The sequence below is a fragment of the Rana temporaria genome, chromosome 11 (assembly GCF_905171775.1).
Source record: "Rana temporaria chromosome 11, aRanTem1.1, whole genome shotgun sequence".
NCBI classification, from domain to species: domain Eukaryota; kingdom Metazoa; phylum Chordata; class Amphibia; order Anura; family Ranidae; genus Rana; species Rana temporaria.
The window spans coordinates 117,375,053-117,390,797 of record NC_053499.1 but is presented as its reverse complement, the minus strand read 5'-3'; the positions used below and the strand labels follow the sequence as shown (position 1 = coordinate 117,390,797).

Below are 15,745 nucleotides of genomic sequence, written 5' to 3'. Positions count from 1 at the left end.
TAAAATTAAAATTAAACTGTCGCCTGTTGAGAGATTTTTAAATACCAAAGTTTGGCGCCATTCCACAAGGGTGCACAATTTTAGAGCGTGACATGTTGGGTATCTAGTTAATTGGTGTAACATCATCTTTCACATCATACAGAAAAAGTTTTGTTATTTTTTAAGTCGTAAACTTTTTTTTTTTAGAAAAAAACGCGTTTGAAAAATTGTCATGCAAATTCTGTGCGACATAAAAAATTGTAACAACCGCCATTTTATTCCCTAGGCCAGTGATGGCGAACCTGTGGCACGCGAGTGGTTAAATAGCCCCTCAACGGAGATACCATCAACTGGTGTGTTTTTTTAAGAAGCTGCAAGCTTTAATAAGGCCTTTGAGCTCCTTCACTCTATTTGAATCTATGTGTGTGCATATATCAAGTGCCAGACATTTGTTGTCACAAATGTATAGACTGGTCCTCGGGACACAAAACAATACAGTTCCCTATTTTACTAGAGAATGGGAAGGAGAACTAAATCAGGGCTTTACCCCAGCACGAATAAAAAGCTTATTGAATCTACACACGCCACGTCTATAAGTTCACAGGTCCAAGAGATGTCATACAAACTCAAGGTCAGGTGGTACCGAACTCCAGCTAGATTGGCACAAAGTGAGAAAAGAGAGATCACCGCTCCTCTAGCCAAGAATAAGCACTAGTTCAGTGCGAAACACGTCGGCTGTTTCCCTTTTCCATTGCTGTACCCTTGTGATGTGATGTACCTGCTGTTCGTTTGAATAAAAGACAACCTTAATGGTCATCGGACTGCGGCTATCCATTCTTCTTATCCTATAGATTGGCACAAATGTATCGGACTGCAGATGCCAGATGCTGGAGGGGGTGCGGGCAAAAAGGTACCTTTCTCCACTTGTGGTGGTCATGCCCCATGATTAAAATATTTTGGGAAGCGATCGACCAATGGGTTGAAAGGCTATCCATGGAATGAACGCCCTTAAATTATCTATTCCATGGAACTCAGATATGGCTTACAGAAGTCTCATAATCTTTGAAATTATAAACTATTCTGGTCTTTTTTTGGGGGGGGTTTAACGATGGACCCTTTGAAAGACTTTTGTAATAGAGTGAAGGGGGCTTATTGATAGAAAGGGGGATATAGGCACAATGAACATGGCATATTTGGGAGAGAGAGGAGGGCTATGAGTAGGGGAAAATGTATAACTAATGTTTTTATTTTTTTTGTCTGTTTGTTTTGTTTGGGGAGGGAGATAAGTAATGTCGATAAGGATGTTCATAAATAGGTTTTCATTTTTGAGAAATTGGAATATATGTGAAATGATGTTGATTTTAATGGATGTGTTTAATCCTAATAAAAATGTAATAATGAAAAAAAAAATAGCCCCTCAAGCTGCATTCATTTAGTTTTTTTGTTTTTTGAGCTTTTTGTTTACTACTTTTATTATTTGTCTTTGGTTTGGGTGCACCTAAAAAAAAAAAAATACAGTGACAGGTTTGTTAACTTATCACTGACACGATGATGAATGATGGACTTTTAAAGAGTTAAAGCGGAGCTCTCCCCAAAAAAGGAAGTTCCGCTTTAAGGCATCCTCCCCACTCCTGTTTGTGGAATGGAGCTTTTGGGAAGGAGGGGTGGAGGATTTCCCACTTTCACCTCAACCCGACTAGACGATTGAAAGTGGAAGTTCTCCTCCTGCCTCTCCCTCCCACAGACTTCTGGGACACGTGCCAGGTCACAGAAGACCATTCACAGAGCTATGACTAAGCACCGAACCCTAGTGCGAAATGCATCAGCTACATACCCCACTGCTTGCTGTGCTTTGTAGTGCCTTTTTTCCTTTTACCATTAAAGGCCACCTTTTTAAGGTTTTTCTGGTGTGCGGCTGTCCATATTTTCTCTTCAAGTTTTAATATCAAAGACTGGTGGGCAGTTTTTTCAAATTGCCTACAAAGGTAATTTCTGCCATGGGGGCAATACTAGCATTTGGTTTAATTTGTGTACTTATTTTTTCCACAGCACACTATAGCATTTGTTAATTTGTTTTTGTTAAATAACTGATTTAAAAAGGTGTATTTTTCTAATGTTCTTATTCAAGTATACCATCTTCATCTGTAGGCACTGTTTAACCACTTAAGCCCCGGACCATATTGCTGGTCAAAGACCAGGCCACTTTTTGTGATTTGGCACTGCGTCGCTTTAACTGACAATTGCGCGGTCAGTTTTAAGGTTTTTCTGGTGTGCGGCTGTCCATATTTTCTCTTCAAGTTTTGAACACAAATTGCTGTTCCCGATTACTAGGAACAAAAAATCTCCATGTTCTCCCCTGTCAGAATGGGGATCAGCCTTGTTTACATAGGCAGGTCCCCGTTCTGCCTCTCTGTAAAGCGATCGCGGGTGGCCATCGGCCACGCGCATTGGCTCCTCCTTGTGCATCGGGAGGGTGCACGCGCCCACACTACCTATTGCATGAAAGAATGTACAGATACGTTGTTTCGTGCAATAGAGCTACCCTGCCACCTTATTTTTTATTCCATGTATGAAAGTAAAAACATTCAGGATGCAGCTTCCCCCTCCAAAAAAATACTTACCTGAAGCTGATCACCATGCATGAGATCGGCTGCCCCCCTGGGTCTTTGCATCCTCACTGGCTGCCTGAAAGACATTGCCTCCACTTACTTCATCATGGGATTCCTTAGCATGCTTATAAATATATTGCATAATAAATCAAAGATCACAAGAGCATGGGTGCTCAACCTGTGGCTCTCCAGCTGTTTCAGAACTACAATTCCCATGAGGCATTGCAAGCTACTGACTGTTACAAGCATGACTCCCAAAGGCAGAGGCATGATGGGACTTGAAGTTCTGCAACAGCTGGAGAGCCACAGGTTGAGCACCCATGCACAAGAGCATCACCAGTAAATTAGCTTATTTAGGAAGGCATTCATGTTTGGATGTAATCTTTATGCAAGGTGAAACCAGAGATGATGGCCACCAAACCATTATTTAATTAAACTGTCAGCTCTTAAATCACAACCATAAATGTATAAACTATTCTGTATTGCATTAAACAGACAGCGGTGATGTCCATACAAGGCAATTTGGATAATTTCCTTTTCTTCAAATTGTATATTTGAAATGTCTTGCTTTGGTTCAGATGCTTTCATTATTGATTTTTACAGCAAAGCAGCGTCGATGTTCTTCAACCTTTTCTACACAATCTCACTATTTCATAGTGGTTTCTTATTGCTCGGTTGCAGGGCCAATAAATTAGCCTAGTTGGTTGAACCCAAACTTCAAGCACTGCAATTGTCAAGAACTTACGCCTCAGCCACCCTGATTGTATAGTCGATTGAATGTCCATTGTATGTGAAAGTACTGCATTGCTAGTATCACAAAAGATCTGGATTGTGCATATTGCATCTGAACCCATGATCCTTTATTCCTATCTAAAGTCTGTCGGAAATTCAGATGGAAAAAGTCAGATGGGGCATACACACAGTCAGAATATTCGATGGAAAGCTCCCAACTGACTTTTTCCATCAGAAATTCCGAAAGTGTGTATGCGGCATAAGTCTTTTTGGATGTGAAATCTCTGCAGGACTTTGAGGCTGCCTAGCTTTGAGGGTGTTTAATCATTTAATCTGGCAGAATGTTTTTGGTATAGGTTTCATGAGTACAATTAAGGGCTCTTTCACACGGAGCGGACCGTTTCTGGGTCCGCTCGGTGTGTCCGCGGGGATCCCCGCTCAGCTGTCGGCGGATAGGGCGGTCCCCGCACACAGTGCAGGGACCGCCCTGTCTCTGCTCCGCTGTCCCCTATGGGACCGTCTGTCCGTCTGCATCCGGTCCGTTCCGCCGAACGGAAGAAAAATAGGGTTTCTTCCGTTCGGAAAAGCGGATCCCGACTGACGCGGACGCTAGCGGATGCTCCATCCGCTAACGGACGCGTTCCCATAGGGATTCATTACAAGTCCGTTAACGGACTTCTAATGAGCGGACGAACGGTCCGCTAGTGTGAAAGGACCCTAACACCCAAAGACCAATTTGTCAGCGCCTGTTTGACAGGTGCATATCATTGCAAGTTTTTACAGCAAGGTCAATTCTTGCTTTCATCAAGAGTACCTCTATAGGGTTACGGTGGGAAGGCGCCACCAAAACCCAAAGACCAAGTTTTCTATACCCATTACTAGGGTTGTCCAGATACCGATACCAGTATCGGTACCGATACCGAGTATTTGCGCTAGTACTCGTACTCGCGCAAATACTCCCGATACCAAAATAGAATACTTTTATTTTTTTTGTGACATCGAACACAAATTGGATGGCACCATTGGATGGCACTGGCATTGATTGAATTGCACTCATAAATGGATGGCACTGATAGGTGCACTAATAAGCTGCCTCCCTGCACTGATGCACTAATGGGCACTGATCTGCACTGATAGGTGGCACTGGCTAGCTGCACTTTTGGGCACTGGCACCGATGAGCTGCACTGACAGTGATCACTACTTCAATGAGATGTAGTTTTCCAGTACCGTATGCTAAAAAACAGCCCCACACCATGATGTACCAGTTCTTCATAATTCTAAAGAAAATATCTTTGGTCTGTATTGTGGTTTGAAAACGGTCACATGACATTAAAAAAAGTATCGGTATTCGGTATCGGCGACTACTTGAAAAAAAGTATCGGTACTTGTACTCGGTCCTAAAAAAGTGGTATCGGGACAACCCTACCCGTTACTTCTATCCAAAGTCAAAGTGACACCAGAATGTATCCAAAATATCTCAAATCTTGTTCCCAGTGCACTATCTTGTGGCCTCATCATACACACTGGCTCCCCAACTTTTGCTGATCAAATATCATATTTTATTTGCCTTTATAAATGCAATTATTGCTGCAGCAGATTCTAGACATGGTACAGATCTGCCACTTTACAGGTAAACTAAGGGGGCCCTCAGGCACTATATTGGAAGGAATTTTTCATTTTCATGTATTCACTTTAAAAATCCAAAAATAACTGCTCATTTAAAAATGACATATTATACAAACTTTTTTTTATTGATGCATGTCCCCCGGGCAGGACCCGGACCCCTATAACCATTGTATGCCCAATTACTTGCATATAAGCCTTCTAAATGGGCACTTTTAATTTTTGATGTTCGGATTCCATTGACTTTAATGGGATTTGTTATTTAGGTTTGAACATTTGGGGTGTTCGAAAGTTCTGGTGCAAACCGAAAAGGGGCTTGTTCAGCCCATCCCTACCTGAAAGTGAGAGAAGGTAACCTGAATGACAGCAATGATACTGCAAGTAATGGTTTACAGGTATTTCAAAATGGCTCACCTGTTATCACTGTACATTTGGGACAAAAAAGGGGATCTCTGTTATGCAGGGCCCCATGAAAGCCTGAATACCATTCTCTGACATGTCACCCCCTCAAGGCAATGAGCTGTAACAGTGCAGGATTCAGCCTCCAGCAGGGGGTTGATCACAGCCCATGGTCCTGGACCCAGCAGTTGGCGACCAGATAAGTAAAGGTAGTGCCATTTCTTTAACCCTGTAGCATTCTTGAGACCAGCAAACACTAGAGAAGGGAAACAAATGCACCCCACCAAACTCTGTAGCACCTCTAAGCATTAGTAAACAGGCATGACTACAGGCACACTAAGGCTCCATTCACATCTATGCGACAAAACGCCCGACGCCGGACGCTTGTGCCGCTAGAGGGGGGAATTCCCATTGCTGTCTATGGAGATGGTTCACATCTCATAGACGCCGTATGCCTGTCGCCTGAAAAAAAGTCCCGGACTCTTTTTTTCAGGCGACATTGGCGTTCTCCCATTGACAGCAATGGGAAGAATTTGAAAAAAAAAAAGTTTCACACTCGCGGCAAAATACGCCGCGTACGCCGTACGCCGTTGTCGCGGAGGTGTGAATGGAGCCTAAGAGCCAGCAACAGGATGACAGTACTTTGGGCATACGCCCTGTACAAACATGGTGGCTGCAGTTTATGCTACATGGCTGGGAGCTTCAGCTTACATACTGCTAGCCCCAGAAAATAGTAAACAGTAATGACCCACTACCCTCAGTGACAGTAATAATGGCTGCACATCCTATCACCATCAAACAGAGCAGATTGTTGTAAATTGAGCGATCACTTACTGTCTGAATAGCAAAGACTTAAAAGGGGCAGGCACCCCAAAAGTGCATCAGCTCCCAACAGTAACCTCACTTGGGGGAACCGCTCAACCAAAATCAAATCCGCTGCAATACCACTGTCACTTCAAGGGGCAGAGGCCTCGAAAGTACAGTGACCCTAATTCCAACAATCACCCCACTAATGGGAACCCTGGAGCCTCCATACTCCCCATACATTAACACTTTCATTTTAAAATGACGTCGGCAGGAACCCTCCCTCCCTCCGGGTGGATGTCATATGACGTCCTTGCCTTCCTGGGCGGCTAGGGGGCGCGCACGCGCCCCTGCTGCATTGCTCGGGACCCAGTGCACGTGCCCGGAGGCCGTAATGTCCGCCGGGTAGCCGCGATTGCCCGCAATCACAGCAGGACCGTGGATCTGTGTGTAAACACACAGATCCATGTCCTGTCAGCGGTGAGGAGACCGATGTGTGTTCCCAGTACAGAGGAACACACATCGGTCTCCTCCCCTTGTGGGGTCCCCTCCCCCTACAGTTAGAACACACTTTAGGGAACATATTAACCCCTTCAACGCCCCCTAGTGTTAACCCCTTCCCTGCCAGTCACATTTACATAGTAATCAGTGCAGTTTTATAGCACTAATCGCTGTATAAATGTGAATGGTCCCAAAAAAATTGTCAAAAGTGTCCGATGTGTCCGCCGCAATGTCACGGTCTCAATAAAAATCGCAGATCGCTGCCCTTACTAGTAAAAAAATAAAAATGCCATAATTCTATTCCCTATTTTGTAGATGCTAGAACTTTTGCGCAAACAGATCAAATATGCTTATTGCGATTTTTTTTTTTTTTTTACCAAAAATATGTAGAAGAATACGTATCGGCCTAAACTGAGGAAAAACTGTTTTTTTTTAAAAAAAATTATGATATTTATTAAATCAAAAAGTAAAACGTGTTTTTTTTTTCAAAATTGTTGCTCTTCTTTTGTTTTTAGCGGAAAAAAATAAAAACCGCAGAGGTGATCAAATGCCACCAAAAGAAAGCTCTATTAGTGGGAAAAAAAGAGCGTCAATTTTGTTTGGGAGCCACGTCGCACGACCGCGAAATTGTCATTCAAAGTGCAACAGCACTGAAAAACTAAAAATTGGTCTGGGCAGGAAGGGGGTGAAAATGCCCGGTATGGAAGTAGTTAACATCCCCTGTTTATTAAAAGAGAGCAGGTAGATGATTGGATTGGAACAGTGGCAGTGCGTCCACAAGGGGCACATGGGCGCCGCCCCCTCTCTCCTAGCACTGCTCTATCACCATAGATAGATTCATGCAATGCATGAATCTATTTATGGTCGCCGCTGACACCCCCTTTTCAGGAATTCGCTTTGCTAACACTGAACTGCCTCTCAGCCAATCAGGTGCTCGGGTCTGTTACCTGTCACTTAATTGGCTGAAACGTAAGGTGCTGTGATTGGACGCCTGAGAGAGGATGGAAGAAGACATGGAGGACGTGCAGGACACCGCCGCTGACCCGCTGCGAGACAGGTAAAAGCCGGGCAGCATTTGTTGGGGCACAGTAGTGGCAATTGATGGGCACACTGGTGGCAATTGATGGGCACACTAGGAGCAATTGATGGGCACAGTGTAAAAAATTGATGGGCACACTGGCAGCAATTGATATGTACAGTAGCTGTGTTTGATGGGTACAGTGGCTACATTTCATGGGCACAGTGACTACGTTTGATGGGCACAGTGGCTGCAATTGATGTTTTTTTTTTTTTTTTTTCAGTTTGTTTGCACCCCCCAAAAATTTTGAACACCAGCCGTCACTGGATTGGAGTAGCCATGGCCATCTGTTATGGTGAATGAATACCAACATCTGTGGGAACTGAGGTACTGTAGGCCTGTAAGGGAGACACTGACAGACCATCAGGCTGCCGATTCATGTGCTGCCTAGGGTAAAAACCACACAGGCTGGTCATAAAAAAACTGGGCCATCACAGCTGAACCTGCATGCAGGTGATGGCTGTAATGGGGGGGGGGCTACCAGGATATATATTATCTGGTCTGCCACCTAGCCAGCGACTTGTTTGAAGAAAAGAAACAAAAGGAACTTTGTATTTCCAAGAGGAAACAAAATCTGTATCTTAACACAGCAGTGGGCTGTTTTTTGCTTTTAGTGAAAACAGCATCCCTACTTCTGCAGGTGGCAATATACCCAGTTGGTGATTATCAAACAGCTGTGTCCACCAATGAGCAAAGGAGAAATCAACAGCGAATAAATTCCCTAATAAACCACTACAAATGAATGCTCTGACTAAACACAAATTATCAAAATAAATAAAGTAAAATAACAATTGGCATAGTGAATTTTACAAAAATGAATACACACAACAATCCTTCCAATTTACAAATAGAATGCCGGTCCAGTCAGCTCCCTCCGTGACATCAAGCAGGAGGGCAATGCTTCAAATATAGAAACACCCCACACATTACTTCTGCTGCTCTTTAAAGATTTATTTAGAACTGCTGAGAACAACTCGGATACATTTCATGTAACAGTGCTTAGTCATTGGGACATACAACAATTAAAAATATCACTACCTACCAATCACCTTCCTTCTACGCATATGTTGCATAATTAGTAACCAAATGCTATTAACTCAAATATAACTTAAAACCCATATTAAAAGCTTTGTATTTGTCATAACTTGATTTAAAATAACGTACAAAACAGAAGAATTAGTACAAAGAGAAAATAATAAAAAAAGAAGGAGGGTGAAAGATGAATATCTGTACAAAACAGTCGAAAAAAATGTTACATTCTCAATCTTTTCAAACACTGTACATTCAACTACAACTCTTAAAACTCACCAACCCTGTTTTCTCTGGATCAACTGAGGGCATAAGATTGTATGGTTTTTTTTTTCTGGTTGAAATTAGGACATCACAATCCAAATTCAATCTATGAATTTCTAGTACATAAAGGAAATATATTTCTCACTTGTCACGCTAATTTTTTTTATATATGCACACCTAAAGCCTACCTCCACAAATTGTGAAAATGATCCCTTACAGTGGGGGTAGCACTTTTATTTACCTGATCCTCTGATCCCTTAGAAGATAGTGCTTCCCCATGCTTCAGCGGGAACTGTCCCTCTGCATCATCACATCCAGTGCAGGACTATGAACCCTTCATTGGTCTTGATGACATTAGGACCTTAGATCGCTGTAGCGCAGGGGAAAAGACACTGCAGGGACTCATCTAGTAGCACAGAGGATTGTGTAAGTAAATCACCTTTAACAAGTCCACTAAACTTAAACGAGCAAATAACACTTGCAGTGCAGCTGCGCGATAATTTTTTAAGTTTCCCAAAGTTGGGCTTTAAGGTGGATCTAAACTTTAAATGGATGAAATTTAGCTTGCAAAAAAGGAAAGGGCCTTTACATGCGGACATCACACCGCCATTTCCGGGTGTCGGACTGTTTTTTGTGTTTTACCATGCGGATATTTTATGTACTGGCGATTTTATTTACAATAAAAATACTGCACTATATGCTCCATCTCTGGGATTCACGGTGTGAGCTTTTTTTACGGCTAGGAGCTTGATGCTGTGGCCTGTAGGTGGAGTACCGAGGATTGTCTGGCAAAACAGAACTATCTATTATACACACCATTGTTTTTAGCCATCTGGTGAGTGCATAAGACCCCTTTCACAATGGGGCGTTTTTCAGGTGCTTTTGGGCTAAAAATAGCGCCTGAAAAACGGCTCTCCTGCAGAGTTAGTGTGAAAACCTGAGGGCTTTCACACCGAGGCGATGCTCTGGCAGGATGTTAAAAAAAAAATCCTGCAAGCAGCATCTTTGGAGTGGTGAAGGAGCGGTGTACACCTCCACCACAGCTGCCCATTGAAATGAATGGGCAGCGCGACTGAACTACCGGCAAAGCGCATTTTTGTTTGCACAGGATTGTATGATGAAAGACAGCAGAGCTTCCCCTCATTTACTAAGCTCTGGCGCAACTGCACTTGCAGAGTGCAACTGCATTTTTAAAAGTGCACAGTCTATTTGCCTTTAGTAAATCAACCCCAGAGTCACTAAGTCCTTATCTGCATATTGTTCTGGTGAAGCCAGATTTCAAGCATTATCAGAGATGTCAGCAATGACAGCCTGCACGTGTTTCTCTCAAAAAAAGGTTCCTTTAAATTTACTATAGTAGGCTTTACTTCAATGGCTTCAGATTGGACCTTGCGAAGGTGGGGCACTCTGTTGGTGTCCCTGTACACAAGCTGTTCAAATGTTATAACAGTCACTCTCTATAGCGCCAGCCTGGAGGCTCAGCATCTGCAACCCACAAATATCAAACAAAAGCAAACACTGTTTATGAATGTTTGGAAAGTGTACACAATGAAAACATTCAAAATTCCACGCAGCACTTATATATACTGACAAGAGCCTGGACGAGGATGATTATTCTCATGCTGAATATTTAAAAGTGTTCAGTTTTTCTTTTCAGTTAAGATGCCATTGAAATGATTGGGCCCAATGGAGGTTACATCAAAATAATAAGGGTGAAAGTTTCAAAGCATGACTAAACATTATTCTAATATGAGACATGTTCAAATTAACCATTCAATAGCAGGATAATTTAAATCAAATTCCTGAAATCATGTAGGACCAGAACACTTAGGCCGGCCATAGATGGTTCAAATCTTCTCCGGTTCAGCAGGAACCGGCCAAGATGCAAACCATGAATGGGCAGGCTGAATGTACCAAGCTGATTGATCGAGCAACTTGGGTACAACCAGCCTGCTGGATTTATTTGCAATTATCGCTAGCGGCCCCCCCTGGGGGAATACAATGTCTCAGCAAGAGGGACTACCATGTCAGCACTGTCCGTGTTGATGGGGGAATCGTGCAAATTTCTTTCCTGCACCGTCTACGGTCTCTACTTCACAATGAACACAGCTACAAATAGTATCTGCACAAATTGGTAGCAAATTATAAAAAAAAAATGACTTTTGTAAACTGATACCAAGGTAACTGCAATACTTCCATACTGCGATTGCTAAAACACATTTGTGTGTTCTTTTATAAGCATTTTAATTTCACCAAATAATAACCAACAATTGCAGGTATGTTACTACTGGAGTGTTTTTTTTTTATTTGTGCATTTATTGTTTTCTTCCTCAACATAACTTTGCACAGACAAAATCATATTTAAAAAGGAAATTATAATGGGGTTTTGCCATTTAGGTTTTAAAACTGTTCTTTTACTTTATTTTTTGCATTATTTTAACAAATAAACATTTATTAAAAAGGTATTTCCATGATTTGGCAAAGCATATTGGACTTTCCAATAAGGAAGCATGGGTATGTACAAGCTAGCAGATAGGAAAGGGTGGGAGGTGTCACTCTTTGGACTCGCTCATTCAATTGTGCATGTTGTAAATAGAAGTGAATGGCAAGAGATCAACGTATACAGGCTATTTATAACATTGTAGTAAATTAGTAGCATGCTCATCTGACTGCAGCATGTGGTAATTAAAAAAAAAAAAAAAACATATACATTTATTTAACACTATAAAATATAAAAAAGCACAATAGATTCAGCTTAAAAGTAATTTATTGCTTGTTTTTATCAGCTACCTACTTGTACACAGGTGCTTGTTTTTTGCTTCTGTCAAGCGCTTGTGAAGTCATTACATTACATGAATGCAGTGTTTGAATTTTCAATTGGATCACATGAACTGACCTTTTTCCTGACGGCTCCATGTCAGCACAGCTGGGTACAGGCTCCACCCACCCCATGCCCACAGGACTTAACTCGTATACATTTTTCCCTCACCTTAGCCTCAAGAGGTGTTTCTCCTACATTCCCTTTGGGGAGTACTCAAGAAGTTAGCCCATCGGATGTGGGCTAAGCTCTAAAATATTTAATCAAAGCGACTCCTGCCATCAGCAAGTCTGTGCATCGGTTTGTCATTTTCAGGTGGAACACATAATGATTTTACGGCTTTCAGCAAGATTATTGTCTCTTGGTTGGTAACCTCATCTCCTTGGCCTGGAGAATCACGGCACTCTCACTAGAAGGGTCCAGACCATGAGAGTGACAGCAGGCCGGGTGTTTCAAACTATCTGCAATGCGGCTATGTGGACACCAAAATATTCAGATTCTTGGCTTTGAGGAGTATGTATCATTATCCCTCCCCTGTTTTTGCTAGTGAATTCCCAGCCGTGCTGACATGGAGCTGTCAGAAAAAACGGAAAATTGAATTCAAATACTTACTGTAATTTTCCTTTCCTGACAAGCTCCATGTCAGCACAGAACCCACCTAGTTAAGTAGTAATAGTTACGAAAGACTGAGGCTGAGGTGAGGGAAAAATGTATACGAGTTAAGTCCTGTGGGCGTGCGGTGGGCAGAGCCTGTACCCAGCTGTGCTGACATGGGGCTCATCAGGAAAGAAAAATTACCGTAAATATTTGAAAAAAAAAATTCTGTTATTGTTGATTTTGCCATTTATAACATTGTATTTTTGCAAGTCTTTTTCTGTTGTACTTCACAGGCTTTTATTTTTTTATACAAGGCAGTGGCAATCCATAGCTCTACCTGATGCTGTGTTAATTATTAAACTATTAATATTATATTTAAGTTTTATTTTTCCTCCCTCCTTTGTAATTTTTCCTCTTTAACCACTTGCCTACTGTGCACCTACACCCCCTTCCTGCCCAGACGAGATTTTAGCTTCCGGCACTGCGTCGCTTTAACTGACAATTGCGCGATCGTGCGACGTGGCTCCCAAACAAAATTGACGTCCTTTTTTCCCCCACAAATCGAGCTTTCTTTTGGTGGTATTTGATCGCCTGTGCGGTTTTTATTTTTTGGTCTATAAACAAAAAAAGAGCGTACATTTTGAAAAAAAAAAAAAACACAATATTTTTTACTTTTTGCTATAATAAATATCCCATTTAAAAAATAAATAATAATTTTTTCTTAGTTTAGGCCGATACGTATTATTCTACATATTTTTGGTAAAAAAAAAAAAAATTGCAACAACCTGGTTTGCGCAAAAGTTATATTGCCTACAAAATAGGGGACATAATGATTTTTTTTTTATTTATTTTTTTTACTAGGAATGGCGGCGATATGCATTTTTTTCGGGACTGCAACATTATAGCGGACACATCTGACACATTTTTGGGACCATTCATATTTATACAGTGAACAGTGCTATAAATATGCATTGATTACTGTATAAATGTGACTGGCAGGGAAGGGGTTAACCACTAGGGGGCCGGGAAGGGGTTAAATGTGTAGCCTATTGTGTGTTCTAACTGTAGGGGGAGGGGGGGTGACCGATCTGTGTCCCTATGTACAAGGGACACAGATCGGTCTCCTCTTCCTGACAGGACGTGGAGCTCTGAGTTTACACACAGAGCTCCACGTTCCTGCTCAGTTACTGGGCAATCGCGGGTGCCCGGCGGCCATCGCGGCCGCCGGGCACGCGCACTGTGTTCCCAGTGACGCAACGGGTGCGCACGCGCCATAGAGGCTTTAAATGACAGGATGTCATATGACGTCCTTTTGGAACAATAGAGCATTCCGCCCGCCGTCATTTGATGGCGGGCGTGTGTTAAGTGGTTAATGATGACTGAGGTTGTTACCAGTAATGTGTCTATTGTTCATTAAGTCAAAGAGCCGGTTGGCACAGGGGCGACCTTGGATCCGACTTGAAGTCTCCCGAAGTCGTCCCAAGTCGCGCGGTTGAGAAAATCAATAGAAGTGAATGTAGCCGTCTTAATGTACACTACTGAAGTCGCTCCGACTTCAGAAAAGATTCCTGTACTACTTTAATCCGACTTGTAGGCAACTTGTACCCATAGATTTCAATGGAAGTTGCCTCAGAAGTCTGATCACTGTCTTAACTGAAGCAACAATACAGGAAGATAACATACATTTCTCAGGCAAACCACTCCCTCCCTTCCACAGAGCTGATTGTTGTTTGATTGGCCACTGAAAAAGTCTCCTGTCCTGGAGGCGACTTGAAGTTGCCTTGTACTGTCCTGGAGGCAACTTGAAGTTGCCTTGTAAGTTGCCTGATTCATACTCAAGTCATGTCCAAGTTGCCTCCCAAAGTCGTGCTGGAAGTTGTGTTGACCCTGTGTAAACCGAGATTTACCAATAACTTGCAGGCATTACAGTCTGTGAGGTTAAAACAACTATTTTGTGTATAAATAATCTACTTACATCTTGAAACAGCAACCAGTCTTAATGACGCCATTTACATTTTTTCTCCTTGGTATCCAGCCTCCCTTTTCAGAATCTGATCCAACTTTCCATGCCAATAAACAGTACAAAAGCCATGGTACATACAAGACCCATACCTGTGCTTCTTGCAGTCCATAAGAAAAATTGTGGAAGGTTTGAGCATACAGCCGGTTCTAGGATTCGTCAAGAGACTCCAGGGGGGTCTGAATGAAACACAAATTAAAAATACCATGAGCTAATAGGTAATATTAAATGCAGCTTGACTTGATGGTTGATGTTAATGTTTTCACATTATCCACAAGTGAAATAGAACACCACATTAATGCTTTCCAGTATGTTTTTAGGTGAAATCAGATAGAGAAGGAAACATTAGAACACGTTTTTACACTAAACATTAAAATGTTAGGGCCAGATTCATGTACATTTGCGGCGGCATAACGTATAGCATTTACATTACACCGCCGCAAGTTTTACGGGCAAGTGCTTGATTCACAAAGCACTTGCCTGTAAAGTTGCGGCGGCGTAGCGTAAATCCCTCCAGCGCAAGCCCGCCTAATTCAAATGGGGCGTGGATCATTTAAATTAGGCGCGTTCCCGCGCCGAACCGACTGCGCATGCTCCGTTTTGAAATTTCCCGCCGTGCTTTGTGCGAAATTACGTTGCACTGACGTGATTTTTTGAACGTCGACGTGAGCTACGTCCTTTCCTATTCACGGACAACTTACGCAAAAAAAAAAAAATTTTTAATTCGACTCGGGAACGACGGCCATACTTTAACATGGCAAGTCTAAAGATAGGCCAAGAAATAGCAGCTTTGACTATACCCCGGGAAAAGCCGACTAGCAACGACGTAAGAAAATGCGACGACCGCGCGTACCTTCGTCGATCGCCGTAAACAGCTAATTAGCATACCCGACGCTGAAAACAACGCGAACTCCACCCAGCGGGCGCCGAAGTATCTTGGTTTGAGGATTCAAACTAAAGATACGACGCTGCAAATTTGAAAGTACGTCGGAGTATCAGTAGATACTCCGGCGTACTTCTTCTGTGAATCTGGCCCTAAGTTTTCTATTTACTATGTGGAAAACATTATACTAGCTGCAATATTGCTTTATCCTTTACAATTGAATAAAAAAAAATTTAAAGAATAAATTCCAGGTACAGTTAGTTCCATATATATTAGGACACATGCACAATTTTCATACTTTTGGCTCTGTATGCCACCAGAATAAAATAAAAACAATCCAAATGAACTTGAAGTGCAGATTTTAGGTTTAATTCAAGGGGTTGAACATAAATATCAAGTACAAATTTT

General features: G+C 42.2%; 1 protein-coding gene across 1 annotated transcript in view; it reads right to left on the bottom strand.

Annotated features, from left to right (window-relative positions):
* Nucleotides 1-14,802, bottom strand: part of LOC120917545 — a 120,873-nt gene extending 106,071 nt beyond the window's left edge. Inside the window, exon 1 of the mRNA XM_040328915.1 lies at nt 14,547-14,802. The gene's annotated coding sequence lies outside the window, so the exon portion shown is untranslated. The remainder of the gene's footprint in view (nt 1-14,546) is intronic.
* Nucleotides 14,803-15,745: the final 943 nt, after the last annotated feature.